The sequence below is a fragment of the Mauremys reevesii genome, linkage group 1 (assembly GCF_016161935.1).
Source record: "Mauremys reevesii isolate NIE-2019 linkage group 1, ASM1616193v1, whole genome shotgun sequence".
Classification (NCBI taxonomy): domain Eukaryota; kingdom Metazoa; phylum Chordata; order Testudines; family Geoemydidae; genus Mauremys; species Mauremys reevesii.
This window is the reverse complement of record NC_052623.1, coordinates 216503660-216520084: the sequence shown is the minus strand read 5'-3', so window position 1 is coordinate 216520084 and position 16425 is coordinate 216503660. Positions and strand designations below refer to the sequence as shown.

At 45.8% G+C, this 16425-nt stretch overlaps 1 long non-coding RNA gene across 1 annotated transcript; it reads left to right on the top strand.

Moving 5' to 3' along the window:
- Positions 1 to 1925: 1925 nt before the first annotated feature.
- Positions 1926 to 9902, top strand: LOC120403594. The gene is made up of 7 exons (XR_005597611.1): positions 1926 to 2008; positions 4929 to 4981; positions 6342 to 6410; positions 8215 to 8286; positions 9278 to 9331; positions 9463 to 9537; positions 9804 to 9902. It is a non-coding gene; the product is annotated as an uncharacterized LOC120403594 (long non-coding RNA).
- The last annotated feature ends 6523 nt before the right edge of the window (positions 9903 to 16425 follow it).

Below are 16425 nucleotides of genomic sequence, written 5' to 3'. Positions count from 1 at the left end.
CAGGTTTGGAGAGGCCAAAAGGTGGTGCTGATGTGGTAGGTGAGGGCAAGGTCCCAGGTGGGTGTTGTGTGAGGAACTGTGTGGTCCGGAAAAGGCCGTCTGGTGGGCAAGGGCAGGTGCGTGGGTCGAGGTGTTTTTGTAAGGCCTTTGGTGCGTCCAAAGCCTTTGGGAAGTAGAAGAGGGCAAGGGGTGTTGTTGCCTCCTGGGGCCCAGTTCTCTCTTACATATAGTGCAACTTCTCCATCTTTTTTGCCCTGCCTGTCCTTCCTGAACAATCCTTCCTTTACCATGTGTCTACAATCCCCCTCATCTTTTCCAGCCAACCTGCTCCATGTCTTGATCACCCATCCCATTAACTCTGCCTTCCCGCCACATCTCCACTCATTCCCCTTCGGAGCCCTCTGTAAAATCATCTCACCCATCAGACCAACCCATTCTGGTCCCTCTCCTGGCTCTCTTGCAGGTCCTACACTAGAGCTAGCAAATTTCCCAAAAATGCATCTCTCAGGGCGACCCAAAGCACGTGTGAATTCAGCAAATCCTTTCAGCCACACACAAAAAGGGCATCTTTTGTTTTAAAAGTCAAACCAGTCTGTTTGGGCCATTCCACAGCAAAATGTTGTCACTTTTCATTTTCAAATTGAGGCAACTTTTAAAAGGGGCATGGGGGGTTGAAAAACACCCAAAAACAACCTGAAATGAAAAACCAAAACAATTTTTTTTCAGGCCAAACCGAACTAATTATATATATATATATATATATATATATATATATATATATATATATATATATATATATATATATATATATATATAGTGTGTGTGTGTATTTCTCCGACTGGCCCCAAACATGAAAACTCACTGATTTGCTCAGCTCCATTGAGCACAAAATGCAGCTCCTTGTTGAGTTTTTTGCAAACTTTTTCCCCACCTAGCTCTCTGGGTTCATTCCCCCGCCGCTCTCCCAGCCATTCCCTTTGTGTCCTTCCCTGGCTCTCCCTTGCCAACCCCTTGCCATGCTGCTCCTCAGGCTAACATTATTCTCCCTTTCTCCTGCCCCAAACTTCCCTCTCTTATTTCAAGTTCCTCCTTAAGCAAGATCCTGCTCAGGAGAATGGGAAATCAAATAAACCAAGCAAGAGATTCGCTGCTCTTTGGGGTCGGGCCTCTGCCCTCCCCTGTGTTGCACAGCCCCCAGCATGCTGTTGGGGCTCAATAAATAACCACGGGTCCTGCACTCTGACTGCCTTTTATTACAGCCTTTAACGGGATTTAGTGTCTGTGTGTTTCCTTAGGAAAGAATCTTCTCAGCCTTTTTATTCTCTCAGCCCAGGGCACCGATGCAGCTGTGGCTGGACTAGCAATTGGAGCACCTCACGCTGAAACAGACGGCCAGTCCAATCTCATGCTTCAGGGATTCCATGGTCACTGAGGGGTGAGGAAGGAATTTTTTACCCATAGGGCAGAGAACAGCAAAGCTGCCCAGGTGCATTGTGGGGATTTCACCTTTCCCTTCGCTGCTGCAAGAGGCAAGATACTGGAGTGGACTGACACAGAATGATTTTGCACCTTGAGGTTGAATCACCTTTTCTCATGACTCATTATACAGACAGGGTTTGTGGGGAGGCTCCCTTGGATTAAAATTCCCAACAAAAGCCAAGAGCAATCCCCGCTTAATCCAATCTGGGGGATGCAAACCCCAAGGGCCCTAGCTAGACAGCCCCAGCCCACCTTGCCTCTGTGATGTCAGCAGTGGCCCTGTGTCACAAAGGGAGTCGGCCCTGTGTCACCAAGGGGGTAGGCAGCCTGTGGCTCAGTGGGCTCTGGGAGCTGGAGGAGGGAGCACACGGCTGTCTGGGCTCTGCTATTCAGACAGCTGGGAGCATTTTTTGGAGTGCATAGCACCTATTTACACAGAACTCGCGGAGGAATCCACATCCTCACTGTCATCTGCGATTATATGTGAGACATCAGAATATTTCTGTGGCTTGACCAGCCCAGCACAGAGGTGAGGGACCTTTCCTAGTGTATCTTCAGGGGTAGGAAAAAGAAGTACGAAATTATACGAAGCTCTGAGAATCAGCCTTTCTTTAGGTAAATATCTAAAAAGCAAAAATGGAAAACAAGATTAAAATCACTGATTTAAATCAAGATTTCCTGTGCTTGCTGATTTAAATCACAATGAAAATCATTGATTTGACTCGCTCTGATTTAAACCAGTCCATACTGCCATGAACTTGATGTGGGATGGAAAGGGGTAATTTTAAATTGTTTTGGATATCAAGTAATTTTATCCCAAAACTTAGTAAAAATATTTAGTTTAGAGAAACAAGGAATGCTAGGCTAGCTCTTATTATCTCTTTCTGACATTTCTGGGTGTGACTCCACTATTTTAGACACAGGGGCTCTTTTACATACCTTAGGGAACACCATGATTAAAGCCAAGCAAAATAATCACTGTTATTAACCATGGCTATTTTATTATCAAAGAAAAGAAAACACTAAACACCACAACAAAAGACAGAACACAAATGATAAAAGGCTGATTTCTGTTCAGTCTCATCTGTATGCTTCTCTCTGGAGAGCTTTGAACAGATGACACCTTTGTGAGCAGGCCTGCCTTTGGTGGGGCACTTTCCTTTTTATAAGTTGAAACCAAGGTCTTATTTCCCAAAATTATTGTGAGTCATAGATACCAAGACTGTTTATGGATGGGCAAAATAATTTTAAGAGCAGGCGGATCCTGTTAATAACTAGACTTCTTATATAAATGGGCAAAGTAAGCAATTTTATCTAAATCCTCTGAAATAGAAGAAAGTAGTTAAATTGCTTAGGTAGAAGAAACCATTTAAGAGGCTGTCTTGAGACTGGCCAATTAACAAAATATTTAGAATCTTAAATTCAGTAAAATCACATGATTTCTCTGTTTCCCAATGTTTAGCCCTTGTCTCTTTCCCAAATGCATGGTCTAACCATTTAGTGGTTAACAGGAGAAACTGTTAACATCTTAAATTACAACAGCATTTCCATATCACAACAAAACTGTTACAAGAGTTTATAACTCTAATCCCTTGGCAGAGTTTTAGTTAACTTCTCTTACCAACACATGCTGAAGTTTTGGGGAGGTTTCCTTGGGCTGGTTTCTTCGCAAGTCTTCTCTCTTCTATCTGTGTCAGCTTGCTTGTAGAGAGAGAGGATGAGTTGAGTTTGAGCAGGGTAGCAGAGCCTGTGCAGGGTGCTCATTTAGAGTTTTTATACTCATCTCTTCCCTATTTCTGTTCAATTTTAGAAAAACACACCTCTCTCACCCTTTCATTGGCTCCGTACATTCCTGGAGCCTCTTCATCTTATGGATAGGTAGTTTGTTAATGGGTATATGTGTTAGGGTTGTAAGTCTTTCTTGACAGTTGCATTTCCTTTGTTTTTGTTGGAGAGATTCTCAGAACATCGTCAAATTTAGTCTTTTAACTTTTAACTTATTCAGTTCGTTTTCTGAGATATTTCTTCCATTTCATTAGGGTTCAACAGGAAATGGAATTCTGTTTTTAAAAAGCCCAAACCTGTGGTTTATGTAAAGGTTTTTAGTTCTCGGAGCAGTCTTTTATAATTAAATAATTTTTAACAAGTCTTTCGCTTAAATAGTGATTGAAGAAGTTGTTGATTCTCTAGAACAATTGTTGATGCTGATTCTTCTTATCTTTCTGAGTTGGGGGAAGGAGTGGCTAGAGCTCCGCCAGTAACTAATTAATTCCCCATTAATGTAATAAATAGTCTAGACTTAAATGTCTTCTTATATTGGTAATCCCCTGAGCAACGTCATTAGATTTCATGTTAGTACATAATGCATTTTACCACACGTAGCAATGAAATTAGAAAAGCACATTAGACACTTTGCATTCAGTTAAAATACTTTGCAAATATGCCCTCCAAAACAGTTTGCCATTGCAATATTTTAGAAATCAAGTAAGGTTTTCTACAAAACTTTTTCTCAACTACACACATTTTTCTCTAAAAATGTAAGGACACAAGCAGAGGGTTTTCTTGCAAAGAGGGGCTGGTAGAGCCCACTTTACAGCCTAGATTTATTGTTCTAACACATCCCTAAATTCATTTAGGAATATCCAACATAAATAACAGCCTCACCTTCTCCTACAGGGCCAGATCTTTACTAAAACATTTTTCTTTATAACATTTGTTTTATTGAGATAAAGGATTGGCTCTATAATAAACTGGCAGCTTATAGAAGAGGGAGGTGCTCTGGTGCAGATAAAACACTCTTTTGGGTGCTTTGATTCTTGAGTTCCTTAGTTACAAGTGGTTTGTTATAGCCATTAAACTTCTATTAAATATTTTGTACAAAGCACAAATGCCAATAATCAACATATATTTTAAACAGAGCACAAAAAGAAAATAGTATAAAAGTTAAAGCAGATTAAAATGAGGACAGCTGCCTTTTAAAGTTTGTACAGACACTCTTGCGGGACATAAACAGTTTTATGGTCAAGGAGATGTTATTTTCCGGACATTTGCTTATTTCTGGATGACCAAAAGCTGAAGCCTTCTGCAATTTCTTTGATTAGCGTGAACATTTTATAACCTAGCTAACTAAAACTGGGCTACCCTTATATTTTCAAGCATCCTGGTGATAATATACGTATGGGTATATTTGAATGTTCAGTAAAGGCACAAACATGTTTGTAATGACCTAACATTATAAAAATAAGTTATAATAATGCTGTTAATAAAATTTTGACATCAATTTTGAGGTCTCGCCAACTCCTGGCTGTCTTATCTCTCCAGCCAGGCAGGCAGCAAAACCCCCTAAATCTGGGTCTTCTTGGCCCATCTAGAAGTATGTGTGAGTATGGTTGGGTCTGTGTCATGGGAAGGAAGCCCTGGGGACTCATTCATGTTGGTTCTTGTCTTAGGAGCCGATATGGATCTTTCCGGCCACCTCTGCCAACTGCTGTTCGGTCTGGAGGTGAGTAGGAATTCTCCCCAGAAATGGACCATCCTCTCCCCCCATTGCTGTCCTCTCCAGAGCTACCTGCAGGGGACTACTGGGAATCTGCATGGAATCTTTATGTGCCTGGGGAGTCAGAGTCTCCTGATGGAGGAGATTTGGAGCATTTTAGCTTTATTTAAACCCCCAGACATTTCTAGCCCTTCTGGACTGGCAGGGAATTCTCTGATGGGACCCCAATGCATCACTGCCATCCTGGTCTTGTCTGCATTCTTCTTGTCTCCTGAGGGAGATCTGTTATTAACTAGAGAAGTGGGGACAAGCAGAGTTGTGGAAGTCCTGGCCTCTTGGGCTAAAATCTCGAATGGAATCTAAACCAAAATCTCTAATGGAATCCTGCTGATTTGGGAAGAATTTGGGGCAGATTCTCCCCAAATTTCCCCCTGGCCCCTATTGCCTCTGCCCATGTGTAACAGTGTGGACTCACCCCTGCGGCGCCTCCTGCTGGTTGTCCTCGGGAATTAGCTCTCCCAGCCTTGGAGCGCCCTCTGCAGGCCATTGATCCGCCTTGCCACTGGCCCCATGTCTCTCCCAGGACCCCGGTGCCCCTTTCTCTGGGTGCTGCCCCCTGGCAGTACCCCCACAGTTCTGGGTCTCCCCCTCCCAGGGGAACCCCCACCCACTATCCCCACTTCACCTCAGTCTTGGCTACTGCCCAGTCTCAATCTAGCCCCCGTTCACTGGGGCAGACTGCAGTATCAGCCACTCATCACAGGCAAAGGGTTTCGGACCTGCTGCCTCTGCCTACCATGGGATGCCCCTTTGCAGCCCCAGTACCCACTTGGCCTTACCCTAGGCCTGCAGCCTGGGGGGTTTCCAGGCCGGAGCTCCCCAGCTCCTCTTGCCTTCCCCTAGCCCTGCTCCACCTTAGGTACCCAGGTACGCTCCCTAGCAGCCAGGCCCTTCTCCCTCTAAAGGCAGAGAGAGAGTGTTTGCTTGAGCTCCAGGCTCAAGCCTTTATAGGGCCAGCTGGGCCCTGATTGTGGCGTGGCCCCAGCTGAGCCTGTTTCCTCCCAATCAGGCCAGCTTTTCCCTTGCCACAGCCCTCTCCCAGGCCTGTTTTAAGCCTTTCCAGGCAGGAGCAGGTGACCACCCCGCTACACCATGTTATCTCAGCTCCTTACCTGTTGGGTGAGGTGTTTGTGAAATGCCTTGGAGATGGGTGTGCAATATAAATGCTCTGGGCTGTGACTGATGGCAGTCCCTCTCCAGAGGTGCCCTGCAGTGTGATTAGTTCCCCACACAGCTGTATTGTCTACCTCACCCCCTGGGACCAGGAAAGGAGGAAATGACCCCTCCCCTTTGCTCTTATCCACAGACTAGTGGAAGGAGGATACAGCAGCCACTGGGAGTTGCAGCCCTTCCCTGTCTGGGCCTGCTGCTTCAGGTAAGTAGGAACCAGGGGTACAGACTCCTCAGATTCACCCCTTTCCCTGTGTAACCTTCTGTAACCTTGATGTTGAAATGTTTCCAATTCATAGTAAGTTGTTACAGATAAGGCTGCAACAAAACCCAGGTTCAAGCATCTAGGTCGGTTACAGAAAATGTATTTAGGTGACACTATGAATGATAAAATAAAATGATTAGTTAAGCAAACAGGTGTGCAATTACCACCTACACTGTCAACACTGAGTGTGTGTATAACTGTTGTATTGTGGATCAATGCAGGATCAGTCCACTGACAACAGCGTGAAGTACAGCTTTAGAACCCTGGGACATAACGGTACCCTAGGGGTGTTAATTGGAGCGCTCACCGAATTAACAAAACAACTCCCCGTAGAAACCATTCTCATACTATTGAACGTGCAACTGCCCCTTACACTAATTATATTTCCATCGTCTCCTTATTGACTTTTTACATTACACGTGGTTTACATTAACATCTGCACCAATAGCCTTCCCATACTATTAGTATAGATAACATTTTAATAAAACAGTCACAATTCTCAAAAACACTCATTAAACCTCCTGCTTAATCCAGTTATAACCAAAACCTAACAGTAGCATTACCCCAGGCCATGTCCTTGCTAACTCTTACTTTCCCATAACAGGATTTCCAAGTTATCGCTAACTTTCCTCACACTAACAACTTTGGTTTTCTAAATTCTTCTACACTTAAGCAAACTTAGGCCAAAAACCTATTTTCTATTTATTTCTTAACCTAAACCATCCCATAGGTAGGCCAAATTCACAGCCATGAAAAAGTCATGGACCATGAAATCAGACCTCCCCCATGAAATCTAGCTATTGGAGGGGTGGGGAAAGGCAGGCTCCTACTATGCCCCTAGCTCCAGCTACTAGTCCCCTCTGGGCTGGGGAGGGACGGAACTGGCACTTCCCCTGCACAGCTGCCCTCGTGGGGGAGATCAGACCCCCCTCCGGGTACATACCCCGGTTGCTCGGAAGGCAGTGCAGGAGTGAGGGTGGCAATCCCACAACCACTCTACAACAGTTTTGTGTCTCCTCCAGAACTCCCTTTTGGGGCAGAACCCCCACTACAACACTGTAAACATTTGAAAACCTGAAATTGATTTTCAAATCCTATGGCCATGAAATTGATCAGAATGGACCGTAAATTTGGTAGGGCGCTACCTATAGGCTATACCTGCCCTTTGCCAACTCCCTCCAGTGGGTCGGCCCCCTCCTTCCCATTACTGAGATTCTGCTTGTGCCTGGCATTCGACTTTTCCAGAGGCCTTGTGGTCTGCACTGCCTGAATGAGGAGGGCTCTTGGAGTCTCCATTTCCCTGCAGTTCTCCCTCCCCAGGCACTGCACGCGCTAGATTTCTAAATCCTCCAAGCTGTGTTTGCTGCAAGCTCGTTCCCCCCGCCCCCCCGCACTGCTGAGACCCCACTGCGCACTGTGTGGGAGTCGGGGGCTGTGATTGTTGGCACCAACCTGTGACAGTGAGAAGGAGAGCTGGGGTGGCTTTGCCTCTGTTTAGAGAATCGCTCCTTTCTGGATCACACAGGTGTTCTCTGTAACTGAGAAAGTTCTTTGGTGACCCAAGTGTGACTGTATATGTTACTCAAAGAAATCACATTCATTGGAGTGTCACAAGAGGACTGGAACCTGCTGCTTTGGGTACAAAAACCTCCCCTCCCCTCAGCACTATCATTCAGATCATTCCCCTAGGGGTTCAACCAGAGACCTTTAATGGAGAAATTTAACTCTTCTCTTCTATTGACAGATACAGCAGTGCAAGAGACTGCAGTGTCAGCCAGAGATGGTAACCCACCTGACACAGAGTCTCCTGGTCCGGGTAGGCAGAAAGCAGCGTGATACACAGCCAGAATTCCTTTCCGAGGCCAAAGCTGCTGTTCATCTGCAATGTCTTTTACAGAATCAACATAATGTTTAGTAACAGGGGGTTGCCGTGTTAGTCTGTATCCAGAAAAACAACAAGGAGTCCGGTGGCACCTTAAAGACTAACAGATTTATTTAGGCATAAGCTTCTGTGGGTAAAAAAACACTTCTTCAGATGCATGGAGTGAAAATCACAGATGCAGGCATTATATAATGACACATAAACTAACATAATATTCAGTTCTAGCTTGTGTAAACAGTATAATTCCCATGGGATCCTTCTGAATGAACAGTGGTATATTAATGCAGGGTGCTAGATTAGAGAATCACAACTGTTATTATGAGAGTAAATGTCTCATTAGCCTCAAAATTCAGAAGGATGTCCACAACTGCTGGTTTGGTGGCTGTGCAGTGAGGTGGGCCAGAATAGGTCATTTCTTGATCAGAACATACCTCATAAACTCAAATACCTCATGGAACCAAATGCTCTAGGTGATACAGCTGCCTTGCTGAATCCCAAGGAAGAGGAGAGGTACCACTAAAGTTTTATCCCCAAGGAAGGGGGATCCCACATTTCAGTGCTGCAGCTCTGTGCATCTACCTCCATCTGAGCCTCGCAATGTCTCTGGCTCCCTGGGGTTCTCCAGCTCATGAGTTACGTCCTTCTGGCTGAGGGGAACCCAATGGAATCCCCTTCAAAGCCCCTAGTCAAGTAAAGAGCCTCCCCATGTAAATGAAGTTTCCCCCCCACCTGGAGCAATTCCAGCCATCTTGGGAGCCACAGACCAGCACAGAGAATTGAGCCTGGGTCTCATTCCACATGGCAATGCAGAGCACCGGGCACCAGAGCGCTAGCTTGGCCTCCCAAGAGTGAGATGTGAATGTTCTGAAGTCTGTGCAGTAGAAGAGAAACTTCTCTGATCTGTTTACATTGGTTCTTGTCTTAGGAGTCAATATGGGGTTTTTGGACCGTCTCTGCCAAAGACTGACTCAGACTATTGGTGAGTAGGAATTCTGCCCAGAAGCATCCCCCACGATACAGATTTACCCCAGTTCCCCTCTGATTCCTATTGCCCTTACATAGAATCAGTCACATGACACCTCACCCCACCACTGCCCTTCTGAATTACAGGATGGACACCTTTCCGAACGGACAGGACAGATCTGGGCTCCAACCAGCCAGGCCCCACTGACTCTTCTGTCCCAGGTAGGAGCAGGGCCGGCGCAACCCATTAGATGACCTTAGGGCGCTGACATTTGGGGGATGGCGACCGTGGCGGCCGGATGTTCGGCTGCCGTGGTTGTCAGCAGTATTTTGGGGGCGGGACCTTCTGTCGTCTCTGTCGGGTGCGCCGTTTTGGGAGTGGGACCTTCTGCCACCTAGGGTACCAAAAAGGCTGCTGGCACTCCTGGGTAGGAGTCAACAACCTTTCGCTGTGACAAATCACCACATTTCTATTTCTGTCCCATCAGGAAGTTCCATCCCAGTCCACACAGGATCATTCAGTGCCTCATTTTCCTAGCTTCATAATGGGGCTAACAAGACTCACAACCTTCACTGGGGTCTGGAAGGTGTGAGTAATGTTTGTAAAGGGACTGGAAGTGGAAATGCCTGATCTCAGTGTTAAGTAACATGACACTGTCCGGGCAGTGATTGGTGGAAATCCCTCGCCAGTTCCCACACAGTTGTATGTCCCTGTCACCCCCAGGGCATTCTATTAGTGACCATGATTGCGGGAAATTAACCCACCATCTGCCTGTATCCACAGACACAGAGGAGCAGAAGGTGGCCCAAAAACAAGACCCTTCACCTCAAACCCTGGCTGCAGGAGCAGGCAGCCACTGCAGCACTTTCTGTGCTGAGCCTCCTGATCCAGGGAGGCCCATGCCCAGTATTGAGTGCTAGGAATAAAGGGTGGGGGAAAGCAGCCACAGTGACAGCAAAACCCCAGTGCTGAGAGGGCAAGAAGAGACTCCACCCAGGCTCTGTGCCCTGCTCTGCACATGCACATAAGCCACTGCCCTGTGCTCCATCCTACACGCCAGCCTCCATGCCATCCCACGCTGGGCTAAAGCCCTGCTGCCATAGGGCAGCACTGGAATCACCACCGGGCAGCCTGGGTGACAGTAAAGGGGGAACTTACCCATCAGGCAGCTCCCTCTACCAGCTCAGCTCCCCAGGGGCTCTTCATAAGAACATAAGAACGGCCATGCTGGGTCAGACCAATGGTCCATCTAGCCCAGTACCCTGTCGTCTGACAGTGGCCAATGACAGGTGCTTCAGAGGAATGAACAGAACAGAGCAATTATCAAGGGATCCATCCCCTGTCATCCAGTTCCAACTTCTGGCCATCAGAGGTTTAGGGACACCCAGAGCATGGGATTGCATCCCTGATCATCTTTGCTAATAGCCATTAATGGACCTGTCCTCCATGAATTTATCTAGCTCTTTTTAAACCCAGTTATACTTTTGGCCTTCACAACATCCCCTGGCAATGAGTTCAAGAGGTTGATTATGCATTGTGTGAAGTAATACTTCCCTTTGTTTGTTTTAAACCCACTGCCTATTAATTTCATTGGCTGACCCCTGGTTCATGTGTTATGTCAAGGGATAAATAACACTTCCCTAGTCATTTTCTCCACACCATTCATGATTTTATAGACCTCTATCATGCCTCCTTAGTTTTCTCTTGTCTAAGATGAACAGTCCCAGACTCTTTAATCTCTCCTCGTATGGAACTGCTCCATCCCGCTAATCATTTTTGTTGCCCTTCTCTGTATCTTTTCCATTTCTAATATATCTCTTCTGAGATAGGGTGACCAGAACTGCACATGGTATTCAAGATGTGGGTGTACCATGGATTTATATAAAGGCAATATGATATTATCTGTCTTCTTATCTATCCTTTTCCTAATGATTCCCAACATTCTGTTAGCTCTTTTGACTGCCGCTGCACATTGAGTGGATGTTTATACAGAACTATCCACAATGACTCCAAGATCTCGTTCTTGAGTGGTAACAGCTAATTTAGACCCTGTCATTTTGTATGTGGGATTATGTTTTCCAATGTGCATTACTTTGCACTCATCGACACTGAATTTCATCTGCCATTTGTTGCCCAGTCACCCAGTTTAGTGAGATCTCTTTGTAGCTCTTTGCAGTCTGCCTGGGACTTAACTATGGTGAGTAATTTTGTATCATCCACAGATTTTGCCACCTCACCATTTTACCCCTGAACAGCAAAGGCCCCAGTACAGATCTTTGGGGACCCCACTATTTACCTCATTGTGAAAACTGAAAATAGATTCTTACCCTTTGTTTCCTGTCTTTTAACCAGCTACAGTCCATGAGAGGACCTTCCCTCTAATCCCATGACAGCTTACTTTGCTTAAGAGCAAACTTAGTTTCCTTCTGTTCATTTTAGGCACCAAGCGAAAGGCCTATTCATCACCCAGGGGACAGCTTGCCCCAATCAGCAAGAATGAGGAAAGGCCAATGAAGACCAGAGTGAGTGAGGAGAGAGTGGGAAATCCACAGCACACTGGGGAAGTGCCCATGGCACAGATGGTACAAGGTTCCCTCCATCACCAACTCAGCCTGGACTCCCGTCCCCTACTGCCTTTCCCACGACAAACTGACCCTCTAAGCTCTGACCCCCTTTCCCCATCTGCTTGCTCCCAGATTCGCTGCCATTCTCTGGCTCTAGAGTATATGCTGTGCCCCCCACTTGCCAGAGCAGGTGTCGCAGATGAGAGGAGACTCCATTCCCAGCACCTGGCTCTGCTTTCTTTCTTCTTTGCTGGCTGGTCAGCAATGGGCTGCATTAGGGAACCAGGGAGAGAAATAATAACCATCCTCCTGAGCTTCACCTCTCCCCACAGTGTCCCGCGCACTCACCTCTCCCTGGGCCCAGGGCAGGATTAGCTGTTAGCCCAGCCTAGACCTGCGGAGAGCAAGGCTCCAGGAGGGGAAGTGGCCAGCCCAAGGCCAGAAAGCAGGAATACACATCCCTGGTACACTCTGGAAGTGACCGTTGTAGGAGGTGAGCAGGCAGAGACAATGGACCAGATCCTTGGCTCCTGGTAAGGCCACAGGAAGGGACATTAAGCTCTCCCTGCCAAGCTCCCGCGTGGTTTCCTCACCCCAGCATGGGGGCAGGGAGGAGCCCTTGGATGCTGTCTCTCCATCCCTGACCTGTCTGCGTGGGTCTCTAGACTGTCAGCCCTTCAGGACAGAGCTTGTCTCTGTCTGTGTTGTGCTGCACCCAGTGCAACAAGGCCTGATCCTGACTAGAGCCTCGGCGCTGCCATAACATCAGTAGTGATAAGTAATCAGGGCAGGCCCCGCTCTTCCAAACCGGGCCCCACCATCCCTGCCATCCTCTCAGAACACACATCACCCCAGCTGGCACCAGGTACAACTATCCCGTTGAATCAACCATAAGTGACACTAGGCTAGTGCAAACAAAGGGCTCAAATGCCCCTCCCAGAGAAGGGAGAGTCCGGCCCCAGCTGGAAGCTGCTCTCCACCAGGGCCATAACCTTATTCCTTCCAAGTCTGGGTTGTGGTAACCCAGCTGCTGATGGAGACTCTACACATTGAGGCTTGTCTGCCTGCCATGTCATTGCCATGTCCTGCATCTCTTCTCTTGTACAGAGCCTTGCTTGCATGAGGGACATGGATGAGGCTGCCCTGAGGAAGGACATTGGCACCCTCTTCCCAGCACTCCACTCCATGGTAAGAGATGCTGGGATCACTCAGGCAAAATGCCGGGGACTGTTGGCTTAAACTGGGTAGGCTGTGGGAAGAGCTGTCTCTGCCTCATCCTGTTCCCATTGAGGGATGGATCCTGGAGAACTCTCCTTTGGTTTCTTTTTCTCCCACCCACCCAAATCCCTTTGACCGGGAACATCAGCATCCCACACCTTGTTCCAACACTCCACATCTTCGGTTCCTGACCCGTCAAACTCTGCTTCTACATGAGCCATGGCCCCCGAAGCCTCAGCATCACTCATAGACTGATCCAGCTTGCTGGCCTGTTGTTTAGATGGGAATTAGAATCTGCCTCTCATAGGCTCATAGACTTTAAGGTCAGAAGGGACCATTATGATCAACTAGTCTGACCTCCTGCACAACTCAGGCCACAGAATCTCACACACCCACTCCTGTAACAAACCCCTAACCTATGTCTGAGTTATTGAAGTCCTCAAATCGTGGTTTAAAGACCTCAAGGTGCAGCAAATCCTCCAGCAAGTGACTCGTGCCCCACGCTGCAGAGGAAGGCGAAAAACCTCCAGGGCCTCTGCCAATCTGCCCTGGAGGAAAATTCCTTCCTGACCCCAAATATGGCGATCAGTTAAACCCTGAGCATGTGGGCAAGCCTCACCAGCCAGCACCCAGGAAAGAATTCTCTGTAGAAACTCAGATCCCACCCCATCTAACATCCCATCACAGACCATTGGGCATATTTACCTGCTAATATTCAAAGATCAATTAATTGCCAAAATTAGGCTATCCCATCATACCATCCCCTGCATAAACTTATCAAGCTTAGTCTTGAAGCCAGATATGTCTTTTGTCCCCACTACTCCCCTTGGAAGGCTGTTCCAGAACTTCACTCCTCTAATGGTTAGAAACCTTCATCTAATTTCGAGTCTAAACTTCCTAATGTCCAGTTTATATCCATTTGTTCTTGTGTCCACATTGGTACTAAGCTTAAATAATTCCTCTCCCTCTCTGATACTTATCCCTCTGATATATTTATAAAGAGCAATCATATCTCCCCTCAGCCTTCTTTTGGTTAGGTTAAACAAGCCAAGCTCTTTAAGTCTCCTTTCATAAGACAGGTTTTCTATTCCTCGGATCATCCTAGTAGCCCTTCTCTGTACCTGTTCCAGTATGAATTCATCCTTCTTAAACACTGGAGACCAGAACTGCACACAATATTCCAGATGAGGTCTCACCAGTGCCTTGTATAATGGTACTAACACCTCCTTATCTCTACTGGAAATACATAGCCTGATGCATCCCAAGACCGCATTAGCTTTTTTAACGTCCGTATTACATTGGTGGCGCATAGTCATCCTGTGATCAACCAATACTCCGAGGTCCTTATCCTTCTCTGTTACTTCCAACTGATGTGTCCCCAATTTATAACCAAAATTCTTGTTATTAATCCCTAAATGCATGGCCTTGCACTTTTCACAATTAAATTTCATCCTATTACTATTACTCCAGTTTACAAAGTCATCTAGATCTTCCTGTATGATATCCCAGTCCTTCTCTGTATTGGCAATACCTCCCAGCTTTGTGTCATCCACAAACTTTATTAGCACATTCCCACTTTTTGTGCTAAGGTCAGTAATAAAAAGATTAAATAAGATTGGTCCCAAAACCAGTCCCTGAGGAACTCCACTAGGAACCTCCTTCCAGCCAGACAGTTCACCTTTCAGCATGACCTGTTGTAGTCTCCCCTTTAACAAGTTCCTTATCCACCTTTCAATTTTCATATTGATCCCCATCTTTTCCAATTTAGCTAATAATTCCCCATGTGGAACTATATCAAATGCCTTACTGAAATCGAGGTAAATTAGATCCACTGCGTTTCCTTTGTCTAAAAAATCTGTTACCTTCTCAAAGAAGGAGATCAGGTAGATTTGGCATGATCTACCTTTTGTAAAATCTACCTCTAATTTCAAAAGGGGGAACTATACAAAAATGAGGGGGTTAGTTAGACAAAAGTTACAAGGTACAGTGACTAAAGTGAAATCCCTGCAAGTTGTGTGGGCCCTTTTTAAAGACACCATAATAGAGGCCCAACTTCAATGTATACCCCAAATTAAGAAAAACAGTAAAAGAACTAAAAAAGAGCCACCGTGGCTTAACAACCATGTAAAAGAAGCAGTGAGAGATAAAAAGACTTCCTTTAAAAAGTGGAAGTCAAATCCTAGTGAGGCAAATAGAAAGGAGCACAAACACTGCCAACTTAAGTGCAAGAGTGTAATAAGAAAAGCCAAAGAGGAGTTTGAAGGACGGCTAGCCAAAAACTCCAAAGGTAATAACAAAATGTTTTTTAAGTACATCAGAAGCAGGAAGCCCTAAACAACCAGTGGGGCCCCTTGACGATGAAAATACAAAAGGAGCTCTTAAAGGTGATAAAGTCATTGCGGAGAAACTAAATGGATTCTTTGCTTCAGTCTTCACGGCTGAGGATGTTAGGGAGATTCCCAAACCTGAGCTGGCTTTTGTAGTTGACAAATCTGAGGAACTGTCACAGATTGAAGTGTCACTAGAGGAGGTTTTGGAATTAATTGATAAACTCAACATTAACAAGTCACCGGGACCAGATAGCATTCACCCAAGAGTTCTGAAAGAACTCAAATGTGAAGTTCTGGAACTATTAACTAAGGTTTGTAACCTGTCCTTTAAATCGGCTTCGGTACCCAATGACTGGAAGTTAGCTAATGTAACGCCAATATTTAAAAAGGGCTCTAGGGGTGATCCCGGCAATTACAGACCGGTAAGTCTAACGTCGGTACCGGGCAAATTAGTTGAAACAATAGTAAAGAATAATATTGTCAGACACATAGAAAAACATAAACTCTTGAGCAATAGTCAACATGGTTTCTGTAAAGGGAAATCGTGTCTTACTAATCTATTAGAGTTCTTTGAAGGGGTCAACAAACATGTGGACAAGGGGGATCCGGTAGACATAGTGTACTTAGATTTCCAGAAAGCCTTTGACAAGGTCCCTCACCAAAGGCTCTTACATAAATTAAGCTGTCATGGGATAAAAGGAAAGGTCCTTTCATGGATTGAGAACTGGTTAAAGGACAGGGAACAAAGGGTAGGAATTAATGGTAAATTCTCAGAATGGAGAGGGTAACTAGTGGTGTTCCCAAGGGTCAGTCCTGGGACCAATCCTATTCAATTTATTCATAAATGATCTGGAGAAAGGTAAACAGTGAGGTGGCAAAGTTTGCAGATGCTACTAAACTACTCAAGATAGTTAAGACTAAAGCAGATTGTGAAGAACTTCAAAAGATCTCACAAAACTAAGTGATTGGGCAACAAATGGCAAATGAAATTTAATGT